We start from the raw sequence: 15,728 nt of genomic DNA, 5'->3' as shown, positions 1-15,728 counted from the left end.
GGCGGCACGTTGACGGATACACAATAGACACGTGCCAGAATCTAATCATCGCAGAAAACCTGGGGCTAGAGCTGTTTTTTTCTTTAAGCTTCACCATTCATCGTGTTAACTCACTGGAAATTCATTAAAATGGACTGGTATGAGCGCATGACTAACGTTTTCCTTTTTATCTTCTTCGAATTCGATAACGCGTATTATTAGACAAATGTTCAAATAAACTGTTTGGTTTTTGGAAAATCTTCCCTGATATATCAAATCGTATTTTTATACATCATATCAGAATAAAACAGCTAGAATAAAAAGCGAATATACGTCGATGACATTCATCAGATAAAGAATTACTTTTCTAATCGTTTAGGAAAAATGGCTTTAGCGCAAACTTTTTCAACGACGACGATGAGGAAGAGCTTTAGGAAGTATTCGCTCAAGGCACAGAGAGAATGATTTCACGGTAACTACAATCGGCGAGGCCAGCTATATACTCTGAGCCGTTCCGGCCTATAGATAACGATCGCACTTTGGTATTAGTATTCACTGATCGAAAGTTCAACGTATGCGGTCCTATTTTTACGGTGACGGTTAGCAACTGCATTTCCATGTCTAAAGTCGTTTATTCGATGGCTCGCTGCATATTCGATCGCGCGGGGGGGCTTATATCGTGTACGTAAAAGTTACAACGGCTGCTGAAATTGAGATAGGAACACGTGGCCCCGTAGCTCTAGAGGAGACGCCCCCTGCATCTAATCGCGAGAGTAGTTATGGAATATTCTCGGACGGTGAACGGAAGGATGGCATACACGGACTCTCTGCACGCGTTCTACAACGATAATGAATTGTCGTCTGGAAATGCCTATCGATTCACTGATAATCGGAAGGAACTTATAATTACAATTAAATGACTAAAATGTTCGCGCTCGCTACTTGTTATAAACGTTGTATTCTTTTTCGTTTTCATTTTTAATACCTCCTTTAAATTCGATATTTCTATCGGTTATGATAATAAAATGAAGATATATATTACGTTCATATTTAAAATATGCAAAAGGAAAAGAGTTCCTCGATGTTTAGGTAGTAGATATCTTTTCTATTTTAATATAAGCAGACGAAGATAACTGAGATATGATATACGTATCATATGCACAGAAAATGCAAGTATTCTGTAACGGGACAGTGAATTCCTTCCAGAAAGGACGAAGCAACAAGTGGCTTCTTAGCTCGAACAATCTTAGCTCGATGTTCAACAAGTGTTTTCCGAATGAATACCTTTGAGCATTTCTCACAGGAAATATTAAGAAATGTTCATGTTCCTTATCGCAGAACGTATATTTCCCGGTCTTCTTTTCTCCTTCATTTGCGCTTTTCTTTTCTAAGTTCAATCTCGAAGTGTTCTTATTTTTTCGGTTAAGAAGAGTTTAATAAGATGACTATTTTTGAAATTACTAAAAATATACAAAAACTCTTCTTAGATATTTATATTTAATATCAAATCCTCGAATGCTCAAATTCTTAACACGTATCATATAAAAACTTTAGAACTTTTTAATTTTTAACATCTGCACAATGTACGAATCAATAATAAATAGATGAATTTATTAAACAAATCTATCACGTAATCTTTTCCTTTATCAATCGATATCTTTTTATCTTTGAAAAGGTTAACGGGTCGTCTTTATTCCACTTAATGGCTACGTCGTAAATTCAACTGAGTATGATTTACGTCAGGTTTTAATTACACCATTTTGCAGGATTAATTCAAAGTAACGCGGAATAACATATTCCAAGTCGCAAATTGCTGGAAATTTAATGGTTTTGCCTGGTTATCGACAAAGACGTGACGGAAGTTTGTAACCCGAAGAAAAATAAATGACGTATGGACTTATTGTATTGGTAATATGTTACAAATTATGTTTGCGAGATAGGAAAAATTATCACGAAAAAGGTAGGTATCTTCAATTAAATTCTCTACTAATGAGACTGAGAATTGTTTTACAATACAAATGATTAAACGTGTAAATAATTACAAGAAGACACTTCGAACTTTGAGTTCGAATATGAGATACAAATGACAAATGATTTAGCGTGCCGATATTTCTAATCGTAAATATTAATAATTAAACCGAACAATAACAATTTAGATATAAAGAAATAAAAAGAATACCACTTGTAAGTAATGTTTTTGCTTGTTTTTATTGTTGTTGTTGGACAAGTTGTCAATATATACAGTATATGAAAAAAAAGAAGAAAAGGAAGAAGAATAGAAAAAGTTATAGAAAGTTCAAATACTCATTCAAAGGACAGAACTCTTGGGCAGCAACAAGTTGATATCTTGTTCCCTTAAAAGGGTTTAGCGAAAAGAGGGAAGAGATTCAGAAACGTCTTTTCCGTTGTTATCGTAAGAAAACACTTCCTTCCTTCCTATCGTCTTTCAGCTTGGCACACTTCTTCTTTTCATCAACAGGTTACCCTGTTGGGTGGTAAGCTCTCGTCTGGAAAATCTTTAAGGGAAGTTTCTCTCGACCATGAAGGGGCTAAGAAAACTTGCTTTGCTACGAGAAGAAAAGAGATTGTGGTGTGAGAAGTAGGAAGAAAAGGATGGGTGGACTTTCTTTCTTAGGGCCTGAGAAAGCGAAGGACGTTCGGTTGGAGGGTGTTTTCCTTAGGGATGACTCCAAGACGATCTACTCTCACCCTCTCACTCTGCAACGTCTTCTCTCTAACCTGTTGAAGCTACCCCTAGAGAGATAAAGTGTTTTCTTGGCCGGAGACGAGGATGGGGACCGGGGAAATTTGCTAGGGTAAGAGGCGAGAATCTTGGGATACTTGGGATAAAGTCTATAGAAGGAGACGGATGGATGGTTCGCTCTGCGAAACTAAGGGAGATAAGAAGAGAGAGAGAGGGAAAGAAGAGCGCGTCGAGATCTTTCCGGGCGAGAAGACGCGGGTGAACGAGTCTCTGAAGAGAAAAAGAGAGAGAAAGAGAGCGAAAGAGAGAGAGAGAAAGAGAGAGAGAGAGAGAGAGAGAGTAGAGCCGAGAGCTCTTTGAAGAAGTGACACCTTTGTTTTCCCAGAGGGCGCTCGAACGAGCCGCGAAGGGTTAGTAGTCTCGAGGAAAATTGACGTTACGAGGAAATTACTCGGAAGCAGGAGACAAAACCCTCGTGCTCGGCGATGCGCATTCGCACGATACTCGTTTGCTATTAGACCGCGTGTGCAAGTGCGTTGCCACGAACTCGTCAGTACGCTCGTTCGAGCCTAAAATTTTCGCCTCGTTATAAATCTTGGAAATACTGTCAGTGAACGCTTCTGATCTTTGAACGAGTATTCGAATAAAAATATATTTTTCTATTTATTAAGGAGGAACTAGTCGAGTTCTTTCAACATCTTCAGCTGGTATTTCCGGAAGTGTCATTGTCCCGGTTGAATCTCGATTGCGTTTTGAAAAGCTAATGTGAAGGAGCAACACGTTGCTGGGACGCGTGACTTTTTGCCCACGAGTCTGCTTTTTGTGGGCTAAACCATTGTGCGTTCGACTTCTTCCTCTTAAATGGGCTGTCGCGTTGTCGGGATAAATATTTAACGGGGAGGAAGGTAGGAAGAGACTGTTATGTCGACATCCGTCAACATCCGTCAACATCGAGGAGGAGGTGGAGTAGACGAGAGACGCTCTTGTTCTTCCGGCGAGTGCAGGATGCTCTCGATCATATCTCACAAACGGGAGGCCGCGTTTGTACGTACATAAATACACATATATACCCACATATATATATATAATATAGACACACACACGCTTCATATACGGCCGATCCTTTACGAGATTCAAAATATATGCAGAGTCGCGACGCATGGTCGCACACCGACAAAGGAGTTTCTCGAGATAAAGGGTCTTTTCGAGAAAAGAGATCGACTCGCCGATTCTGTTTTCGACCGCAAAACGGTGAAAACACGAGCCCTGAAGGAACGAGCCCAAAACCACCATTATTCACAATTTTCGTAAACGGATATACATAACGAGAAGGAGACAAGCAGATGATGAACCTTTTTCCTTGGGAATCCACGGATTATAACGAGTGTTCAGTTCGAACAGCGTTTCGCGGTGGGTTCAAGTAATTCGAGACGTTTCTTCGTCTTCTTTTTGACCTCTTCCTAGTTTTCAGCTGCAGCTCGACATCACAAGCTTCGAGTTCGCTTGCCAGTCATTCGTTTGGCAGATGCCGAAATCGATGCGCCCACAGAGATAATGGGACGCACTACGACGGATAATGGATTTGATAGAAGAAACGACATAGACTGGCCCAGATTTCTTTGGGTACCGTTTCCTTAGTTTTTTAAAACCATCCTTTTCTTCTTTTTCCATTTTTACCGTTTCGAATTGATTTTTTAAGGATTGCATTATTTCTTTCGTAGTCTTTCTCTGATTTTTTAAAAGATATTCATTCATTGATTTATCGACGAACTGAATAAACGAAACGGATGATATATCCTATAAACTATCTCTTTAAAAACTAATTTCAGTTTCAACTTAAATACATATTCATCGTCGGCCATTGTAATGAAAAAAAAAAGGAAAGAAAGAAGAGATTATCCCTGTCTTTGGAAAAAGAAACGTATTATAGCATGAAGAACTTTACGTGATCATCGTCGTCGTATAAGGAGATTGTGTATTCGTTTGAGGGCTAAAGTCGCGAAGAGAAAAAGAGAGAGAGAGAGAGAAAGAGAGAGAGAGAGAAGGAGAATCATAGTTATCCGATACATGAACACATCTGTAAACGTATGCGTGTGAGTGTATATATCGAAGAGGTAGGCTCTGCACCCTCCGCTTGTCGTCGGTTATTTCTTTCTGTTTACCTCCCGTGAGCTCGCGATAGAAGATACAAGAGCAAGAAAGAAAGTGAGGGAGAAAGAGAGGGTGAGACATCGTCCTTCTCTTCTACCTTTGCTTCTTTTCTCGAGCGCTCGTTTTTTCCTCCCTTTGTCACGCAGCCACGGAAATTAAGAGACTTTTCTCGTCCACCCTTTTCGAAGTACACACACGCATACGTAAGAGGAGAAGGAGTAAGAGGAAGAGCTGCTGGAGACGAGCATTGGCGTGCGCGAGCGCACGCATTACGAAGAGCTTGTACGTAAGTGTGTTGAGAAGGGGGACACAGGAGCTATTGTCCACGGACACCTGTGGACTTGTGAGCCACATACGATGCTCCGGCAGCCACTTACTTTCGAGTACAGAAAAGCTCACTCTCTGTCACTCTCTTTGTCACTCTCTCTCTCTCTCTCTCTCTCTCTCTCTCTCTCTCTCTCTCTCTCTCTCTCTTTCTCTCTTTCACTCTCGTGCTTTTCTTCGACTCTTGGTGCATAGTCTACCTTTCTACGTACTTTCTCTCTTCTATTCTTATGTGAGACAAATCTCTTAGCTTCCTCTATTGTCGGATCTCGAATCCTATGCTTCCTTTAAAGAGAATCCTTTTTTATCTTTCATCATTTTATTTTTTATTATTTACAGCACTAAACATTTTTGTTCTTAGATATCGCGAAGATCGAATTATATTTTCAACTTTACTCGCCATCGATATCTTTAGAATGAAGCCTTTTCTTAATAAATCCGACGATAAAAACTTTCCAAGTGGAATAATTCGATGCTCGTGGCTTTCAACGTCCTGTAAATTGGAGTGCTCGAGAGAGTATTCATTCGTCGATGAATTATAATAATAATAAGCCAGGAGTTCGAATGAATGATATAAATCAAATTAAAGTTTACTCGTTAAGGAAACGTTTATAAAATCCAAAAGAACGTTCTTCGGTTCATATTTCTCTATTATATATTCTAGAAATTGGTGCTTGCTTATAATTATATGTAACAGGGAAAACAATCATCTTTATCCTTTATCTTCATCTCAACAAATTCTTATCAAAGATATAAGCGACTATATTTTCGTAGATGCAGCTACAATGTCGAGATCGTTTAAACGAACGCTTCTCGCTATTTCGACAAAGTACATATATCATACGTACACATATACAACGTATGCACTTGATTAAACGCCAACATCCAGTGCTTAATTATCCATAATATCCGTTGCAACCGGATATCATGGACCATCGAATTGGTAACGGTTTGAGAAAGAAAAAGAACGAGAGAGGGAGAGAGATGAAAAACAAAAAAAATGTTGATAAAAAAAACAAGAAAAAAAAATACAATGCCCCACAGACGCATAAAAGTATGGCCGTGTACGCGCGCAATTCGATCGCTGGTGAGCACGTCAATGTGGAGGTACACTGTTGGCCGATAGGTAAAAACAAAAATCGAGCCCGCCGATATACGCGTTTTTTTTATTATTTTTGTTTTTTTCTTTTTGCGAAATTACGGCTCTTGCCTCGAGATTCGCACACTTTCATAAATCAATCGACGCTTCAACATTTGTGTGTGTATATATATATATATTTTATATATTATACTTACATATATATACACATATACATATATAAATGCGTATAAACATATACGCATATGTATACGTGTGAATATAATAGATATATATATATATATATACCTACATATACAATATATATATATATATTCTCACGGTTAATTATTTTTATTCACAAGCTTGTGCACAGAGAAACATTCAGTTCTACGCTCCGTCGCGGTGATTCTCTCACTTAGGCGTAAAAAGTATGCGTTTGCGGGTTTGCGCACATAGCGCATCCCTCGCGGCCAAGTAGAATTTGCGAGCGCGTCTAGCACACGTTCGTACATGCGACTGTTTATACGTATGTGCGCATATACGTGTGTCTCAAATGGTAGCTACGCCTCGTCAAATTTGCACATTTATTCGTTTAACTGGTCGCATAAAATCGAGCTTGAAACTTCCCTGCGCTCGCACTAGCATGTTTTCCATCACGTTTTTGTGTCGTAATACACTCGTGCGCGCGCAAGAGAGAGAAAGAGAAAGAGAGAGGAAGAGAGAGTGAGAGTATATGAGAGAAAGAGAGAGTGAGAGAGAGTATATGAGAGAAAGAGAAAGAAAGAAAGACACTCATCCTTTATTCATGACCCTCCGAAGGGCTTGATGGAGGCCCGCAGCTTAGAAAACATACGCCGATGAATTTTTTGTTTTAATCTGCTCTCTTGTTTCTGTCATCGCGTGCTCGCGCGCGTACGAATGGCAAGGGCACAATTATTTTTTATGAAGCAGTTCGTTTGACGGACCACACTCGTTCCACAAGTCTCCAGCGATTTTTGTTTCTCCCTGCACCCCACTTCCCTCTCACCCTCTTTCGCCAACCATTTTTTTGTTTATTTTTTTCCTTCCATCTCTGTCTCCCTCCCTCCCTCTCTCTCTCTCTTTCACTCACACTCTTTTTGGAAAATTTGTGGACGCGTCGTCTCTGTTTTCTCTACTTCTTTTTTTGTTTTTTTTTTTTTTATTTTGAAATCGCGAACGACGACGACGACAGCGTATCCCGGGCGCGAAACGTCGAGAGGGACCCTTTCTACGTGAAAGTCGCGTTCAAAGGTGAACAACATTGGACAACGTCCGAAGGGAAAAAAGCGGCTGAGTGACGATATCGAGATATTATTTAAGTACCTCTATCGCGTTGATTTAGGACAAGGGAGTTATCTTTCGAATATTGAGTTTTTTTCTTCCGCACTTTACTTTACATCGTTTAGAAAATACGGATCGAAGATCGATCTATTCCGGATTAAAGGAGTTATTACGAGGATTTAAAGTATTTCGATGTTTCGCGTAATTTTCGTTACGCGCTTCCATACGATAGGTATTTCGCTTTCGCGAAATATTGTTTTTCCCGCTCGCAGGTATCTCCACTTTATTGCCATAGGACAACGATCTTCCCTCGTGATGCGCGTATTGAAAATACGTCAGACAGCGAGAGATTAACCTTCCACAATTTTACGTCGAGTCAAAGCGAGAAACGGGAGAAACGAGAGAAAGAGAAAGAAAGAGAGATATAGAGACTATAGAGAAAATTTGGTTAGTCGATTTAAGCTCTCTTCTCGATTACAATCGACCTTTGTGCTTTGTTTTCTAATATCGCAAGAAGTTATCGCTTTCATATAAAGTGTCTCAGAAAATAATAAATTTTTTTTTAAAGAACATCGCGGTACACCAAGATGAGATTCGTGATGTAGTCAGGTCAAGAGAAAGAGGAGGAGGGAGATGGAACAGCTGCTAATTAACGATTCAATCTCTCGCTATGCTCGCCAGCCAATAGTTTAATTGATTCCGAAATAGTTGTTCTCGCGAAATGCAAGAGTAAAATGATGCTTGAAGACTCGTGTAACCCTCGTCAGGCATCTTGTGGTCACCGGCCATCGAACGGCTCCGACAAGAAATAAATTACGGCGAGGCTCTACGCCAACCTCCAAGAATGTCCACCCTTCTTCCCATCGTTCTTTCCCACTCCCAGTTTACCCGACGAAACCGTTCGCGAAACAATCCCGAAGCAAATCGAACACGTCTTTCTCTCCACCCCTCTTTCTTTCCCTCGCTTCCGTCGCTCTTTCGATTTGGGGATGAACCTAAGGACGAACTTCGATCGTCGCTTTCGTCCTCGTTCTTTGTATCCTCGGAATTCCAAGCATCGAGTACGAGGAAAAAGACCTGGAGAAATGTCATCCTTTCTCTTCGAATAGCATAGGGCTGTTATATAGATTTTAATCAAGTCGCGTTAAGTGTCATCGAAATTTTTAACGAAGACGACAAATGTATCTACGCAGCTACATACATATAAGTAATAACTTTCTAACGATAAATTTTTCTTTTTCTCTCTCCGGATAATAAAGAAAAGAATTTTTATCTCTTATTGGAAATCATTTCTCTTATCTAATATTTTTCTAAAACGTCGCGTGGTTTTGTCGAAAAGATATACACTGTAGATCCATTTCGAATAGAACGAATTGAAAGTAGCTAGACGATTGGCGGTTTGTTTCTCTCTCTCTCTCTCTCTCTCTCTCTCTCTCTCTTTCTCTCAAAAGAGAAAAGGACAGAGAAAGAAGATATTTCGTTTGATCCCGGTTACAGCCGTGGCGTGATTCGGGCCAAGTTGCCGTTTCTCGCACGGGCTAAATCAGAGGGACTTTTCTCGGCTCAGTACGTAGGTAGAAGCAATCGGGAAGTCGTGAAGAGCTCGCTCGCTCGAACGCTCGCGTGTGTATTTACTAGAAGGTGGAAACGTGAGTCAGAAACGTGAGTCGAACGTATGTATCGCGGGAAAAGTATCGCTGTTTTGGCGGGGTTGAGTCGGTGGCGGGAAAGTTATCGCGTAACTACACGATACTTCGGACGTTCTCAGTCTGGAAAGCGTAGCTTACAGCGGCTCCTGGTATCCTGAAAAGTAGTAGGTAGACAAGCCTGGCCTCGCGCGTTGCGAGAGAGTAGCTTGTATCGTAGCTTTTCAAAGTGAGTTCTCTCTATCTCTGTCTCGCTTCTCTTACTCCTCCTCTTCTAGACTTCTTCCTCTTTCTCTCTGCTCGCTTCGGAGCACACACATCGTCCATCGGATGCATCGGGATGCATCGACGCTAGCATAGCGTGTTCATTAGAGTGAGTGAGAGAGAGAGAGAGAGAAAGAGAAAGGTAGAAGAAGAGAGACTCAGGACTCTCGTCTAGGCAAGCTCGATCGCATCGACGGCCAACGTCGTTTAATAAAGGCTTTCCTCTTCGGTACGCGAGAAAGCATCGAGCAGAGAAAGAGAGAGAGAGGGGGAGAGGGAGAGAGAGAAACGTATCCATTGAAGCAGAAAACGAAAGCTTCTATCGGCAGATAGATAGATAGATAGATAAATAGAGAGGTGGATAACTGATAAAGAAATATAGATAAAAGTAGAATTAATTAAAGGGAAGTGTAAACAATTTCCATAGCTAAAAGAAACTCTTGAGTATCTTTGTAAATGCATCGATCGATGAAGGAGCAAAGGAGAAAGAGAAAGAGAAAGAGAAGAAAGATAGAAACGCACAGAACGCATCAACGGAGAAACGTCATTTTGTGCGAAAAACAGAAGGTTCATGGAAGTTGCTCGCAGTTCGCGGCTTTTAAGCTTGACATGGCCGTTGGAAAGAATCGGAAAAGCCGGTAACAGAGACGGACTGCAATAATTATCGGCGAATAGAAGGAGGAAAAAGGAGAGAGACGGAAGGAGGGTGGCAAGGACGAGGAAGGGAGGGAAGGAGGGAGAGTAGGAGAGATGGCGTCCCTCCGGCCGCCACAGCACCGGCCGACGGAGAGGGTACGAGGGACGATGAAAAGTTTGACCGGACGCAGCGAGCACAATGCATCGCGGTCCACCCTCCTCGCCTTTCTCTCACCCCCTCGAATCCTCCCTCCAGCTAGCCCAACAGCGGAGCGACCCACCCCACGATCTCCACCCGCATTGTACGACCAATCAATATTGTTTTATACCGCGAGTCGTGAGACGAGCCAGCCCGATGGCTTCGACCGCTCGATGCTCTGCTCGCTTGCAACCGCCGTTGCAGCAGCCGTTGCACTCTTTCCTTCCTTCCTTCCTTCCTCATCTCCGATCGCCCCCGGCTTAAATTCTTTCTTTTTCACTTCCTCTCCTTTTCGGTCTCTCCTTCTTATTTCTCCTTACTCAAGAATCCCGACACTTTTGATCATTTCTTCTTTTCTTTTTGTTTTCCCCCTCGAGCAAAACTCCTTTTATTTCTCGCGTTTTTTTTTTTTATCAGACGAACATCCCTTTAATTTTTATTAACGTAATACCTTATTCGTAAACTTAGAACATTTCGAATTATTTTTACATCATTTTTTGAAAATAGAATTGAATCAACTCCTTTCAAAAGAATTACCGATAGAAGATTCTTGAAAATCATTTCGACGAAGGAAACATTGAGGGCGTCCTTTAAGAAATCTACTGTCTCACCGACGTTTATTCATTATTCGACGGGAGGTAGAACCGAAAGAAGACGGAGAGGTAATAACTAACACCGAGTTTTCTGCGTCGACGCTCCCGGTTGAGAGGCAAGATTTTCTTTGCACGATGACAAGAGGACGCGCAAGAACGACGCACAATGTGCATCCGCTTGGTTCGCTCAACGAGGAGGAGGATGTCGACGACGGTGGTGGAGTAAGAGGAGGAAGAGGAGGAGAAGGAGGAGGAATAGGAGGAGGAAGAGGAGGAGGAGAAGGAGGAGGAGGTGGCAGTGACGAAGGAGAAGAGAAAAGAGAGAAAGAGAGGGAAGTTGGAGGGGGAGGATACGTTTCGCTCGCTCGATGACGCTGATTCAGGATTACTCTCCCTCTTTAATTATCCTGCCTCCTTCTCCCTCCGTCCTTCTCTTCAGCCCTCGTTTAGCAATCGTCGACGTCGTCGACGTCATCGTCGTCTTCTTCTCTCTTTTCCACGAGAAAAAGAGAAAGAGAGAGAGAGAGAGAGAGAGAGGGAGGGAGAGAGAAAGAGAGAAAGATGGAGCATGAAACGGACAGACGGGGTCTTGCGGTGCAGCGCGATAACGAAATTATCTTCTAGAGCACGCTTCTTAGGCAGGAACCGGAAATATCGCTGGACGATAATGTCGATATCTCACAAGAACCGTCACATTCTCCGCGCCTATATTATTCTTCTCGGAGCTCGGACTCTCTTTTTTTTAGATCGTCAAGTCGGAACATTCATCTCTTAGTCGTCTCTATCTCTTTTTCTCTATCTCCCTCTCTTCTTTCTTCTCAAACATCATTAACGATGAAGATAGTAAAGTTTTTCATTTTTTTTATAGAAGATCGATCTTTACGAAAAGAAGAAATTTATTCATTTACAAAAATCGTGTGCTTTCATTATATCTAGTAAATTTTTGATTACGATCAACTTGATTTTTAATGAATCTGCAAAAAGAGCTGATATAAGAGACAGTCGTCTCTCTCCCTCTTTCTTTTCCTTCCTCTCACGTGTCGAGGGGCTGATCGAGTCTAGCAAGCATGCACTCACGAGGCACGCACGTCACGTAATTTCACGTACACACATACGTACATACGTGTCTTTACGCATGTGTTCCGATAACCCTGCGCTGTCTCTTCCTAGAACGAGACAATAGATACATACGAGATATTTAGATCATTTCGAAATATCTTTTAGTTTTAAGGAAGACCCGTAATAATGATACAAAGCGAATTGTTCAAAGTTATTCGTGAGCAAAGTTCTTTCAAAACAAAACAATAATAAAATTTTTATAAAACTACTCAAGTTTTTACAGAGAGATATGTTGTTACTTTTAACATGTTTCATTATTCGCTCGAAAAAGCATTCGCGTAATTTCTTTCATGTATTTATTTGTATTTCTTTTGTTTGATTTTCATTGTCGTGAGACTCAGCTTTTTATCCTTCCATGCCAAACGATTTTCCATATCTTCCCCCTCACGTTGTTTTCCACGATTAGGAAAATGACTATCACTATACGATTTTCAAACGTCGTTCGCAGACACAGAGAGAAAGTGAGTCCTACTTTGTGTTAATTATTGGTTGGATCGCGTGCAAAGCCGCATGGCAATTTCATTTGCTTCGCACAGTATTTATTTTCTTTTTGCGGAGAACGACCAAGGACGGTGGAAATCTATTCGCGACGGAAACGGTCTGCACTTTTTACGTAAACAACCTCGCGAATGGACAACGTAGTATTGAAACGATTTGCACGCGAAGCAGTCTCAGCTTTAACGATTAATATCTCTTTTTATCTTCGTTTCTTTCTTTTTTTCTTAGAAAACGCAGCGATAGGAATCACTTACGTCCACCCACGCGACCAACGATTTGTCAAAACCTAGCTGCATCCTCATACTGAAAGAGAAAATGAACGATATCGAGCGATTCTACGACGAACTTTGTCCTTAATCCTTCGACCCTTCGAATGACGAAAAGAAAAAAAAAAGGAAAAGAGAGAGAGAGAGAGAAACGAAAAAATAAAGAGGAAGAAAAAACAAAAGAGAAACGAGAAAAAGACAATATCGCACGTCGACCGAACGACATTTCCCGTTTCGAAAGACTTCCGTCGTATGATTTATCGCACGGATCGCGTGCGAATCGTGTCGCAACGTACCGATGCTCAGCTTCAGCGAGTCCTTTATTTCTTTTTTTCCTTTTTCACTGACGGAGCGACTCTCTTGTATGCGATTGGCCGTACTGGTTAATCGGTCGGGGCCCAATCACGTTAGGAGAGGCCCAGCCAGCAAAGATCCAGCCCCATTCACTTAACTAATCTCGTGGGTGAGGTACCTAGCATAGCATTATAAAATATGTCTATGTGTGTATGCTTTGTGTGCGCACGCAGCATAAAATGTAAGCGTACGTGGAAAAAAAAGAAGGATCGTTCCGGAAGAACGTGCCGATGCGATCCATTGTCCTTCGCCATTCTCTTCTTGCTCGCCGGCCATTCGATCTCTCTTTCTCTCTCTCTCTCTTTCCTCTTTTATTCGCCTCGATTCGCCTCGTCTCGCATTCGACAAAAGCTGGTCACGCGTTCGCGCACTTATACGTCTCTTTTCGCGCGAGACTTACGTATCTCTCTTTTCGAAATCATGATATAAGCGGCGCACCTCTTATAGTTTGATCAAAATTATTTGTTTCTCTTTTACGAGGATATTCGATCGAGTGAATTAAAGAGGAGCAATTGATGAAAAATCACTATCACATATCTCAGTCGCCAGTTAATAATATATTCAACGTTACAAATTGACTGAGATCGGTTAAGGACTCGCAAAGTGTTTGGGGTAAATTAATTAGCGTCGCGACGGCTGTACGATATTCCGATATAATATACAAAACGGAAGGATCGTTGAACGACTAAATGAAAAAAATATATACTTACAGTTTTTTCGTCTTTTTGAATGAGATCCGGATGACCCTCGTGAACTAACAAATGAAAATGATTTTTTTTTCTCTCGCTCGTTACCAAACGACAAAATTGCTTTCCAATTGTCCTTTTTTTTACCATTTATTAATTTACCTACAACATTTTACCCCAAATAAATTAACGTTAGTAAAAATCAAGAAATTAGCCAATTAACAGAATAATTACCCGAAGTTCTCACGTTTCGACGAAGAAGAGGTTTTGTAAATTGGCCTATTGAAATTGTCCGAAAATAGGGCGGACTCAAATCCAGTCTAATCGAAATGCCTTAACGAGAGTTTGAGAAATGTTACACCGTTTCTGATGGGGTTAATCGCGCTTGAACTGGCACCATCTTAAACATATGTCGATATGGAACTTGAAGGAACGAACATTAGTTGCGCGGAACGTCGCGCTTGCGTTCAGTAATTTCACAGGCGATAAGGTCTGCTCTTTGGAGCCTTATCGCCATTATCATTGGCTCTCGATCGATTTCCTTATCAGCGATACTCGAGAGAAAGAAAACGAGAGAATATAAAAGATATCGAGAGTGTTTCGCGTCAAGATAAAGTGCGATCGTTATTACGAGGCGAGAGAAAAAGGAGAGGGTGAAGGAGGGAGTGAGAAAGATCGAGAGCGTGCGCGCGGGAGAGAAAGGGAGAGAGAGAGATATTCGTAATGTTGAAGAACCCTCAACCACCCAAAGGAAGGAATAATCACGAGAGAGTGTGCCGGTGCGATCAGCAAAAGGCGCGAAAACTTGCGGAGAATAAATTAAATAAGAAAAGGAGTAGGTCTGTAGTCGAAATACCGAAAGGAATACGGAAGGACGTTCTCGAGAGAGAGAGAGAGAGAGAGAGAGAGAGAGAGAGAGAGAGAGAGAGAGAAAGAGAGTAGGCGACTCTCGCACCGGCTCGAGAGAAAAGTCTCACCATTATCGATGCACAAAGCTTCGTGATCCTTTGATGTCGACTATTACGGGACCGTCGATTGGTGTTGAAAGAGCGAAATTCGGCACCCTCCGAGAGTGACCACCCACGCTCGTTGCCTCGCCTCTTGTTCGAGGAGGAGGGGGAAAGAAGACGAGGAAGAGTAACGTTTGCTCGTAAAGGAAAAAGAGAAAAAAATATACACTTACCGCGTCGTTTCGTTCTCTCAGCAGGTGATCACGATGGAACAGAAGAAGAAGAAGATGAAGAAGAAGAGGTTAGGAGAGGGTTGGAAGAAGAGAAGGAGGAGAAGATGGTGGTAGTAGCGGCGTCGTTGGTGGTGGTGGTGGTGGTAGAACTCGCTCGCGACGCAGCTCAGCGGAAAACAATTAAGGGAAGGGGAGGAAAGGGCTGCCTTGTATGATAATGCGTTGTAACCTCCGCCACGGGAGAAGCGATACGGTAAAGGAAGAGGAGCCGGCGCGTTCTGCGGAGGAGGTGGAGATGGATGGAGTTGGAGGAAGAGGCGACGGTGATACCAGCTCGGATGGAGACGACTGGGTGTGGAGGGACGAAGGGAGCGACGTTGAGAAGAGAGAGGAGAGAAAGAGAAAGAGAGGAAGGGATCCCGGTGGTTCTTACTTTGCATTCCTTTGTGTGTCCTCCTGAGCCCTCCATCTACCCTCCTACAACCCAACCCTCCTCCTCCCTCTTCAAGCTTGAACTAACGCCCGAGGTTTTAATGCACTTGTCTACTCCAGATGCGTTCATAAAGATATATATGCCGTCTGTTCGAGCGGAGAGGCCAAGAGAAACGAGAGTCTTCGAAATGGTAGAGAGAGAGAAAGAGAGAGAGAGAGAGAGAAAGAAAGAAAGAGATAGAAAGAGAAAGAGAGAGAGAGAGAGAGAGAGAAGAACGACGAGCAAGTCGGTGCTACGTAACGATATGAAA

The 15,728-nt window shown here is 41.9% G+C and overlaps 1 protein-coding gene across 7 annotated transcripts in view; it reads right to left on the bottom strand.

Annotated features, from left to right (window-relative positions):
- The window catches only part of LOC127064688 (probable serine/threonine-protein kinase clkA), an 85,211-nt gene that overhangs the window by 52,599 nt on the left and 16,884 nt on the right, over positions 1–15,728 (bottom strand). The gene's annotated exons all lie outside the window — the stretch shown is intronic.

The sequence above is a fragment of the Vespula vulgaris genome, chromosome 6, assembly GCF_905475345.1.
Source record: "Vespula vulgaris chromosome 6, iyVesVulg1.1, whole genome shotgun sequence".
NCBI classification, from domain to species: Eukaryota; Metazoa; Arthropoda; class Insecta; order Hymenoptera; family Vespidae; genus Vespula; species Vespula vulgaris.
The sequence above is the reverse complement of the archived record's forward strand: the minus strand, read 5'-3'. Positions and strand labels throughout refer to the sequence as shown.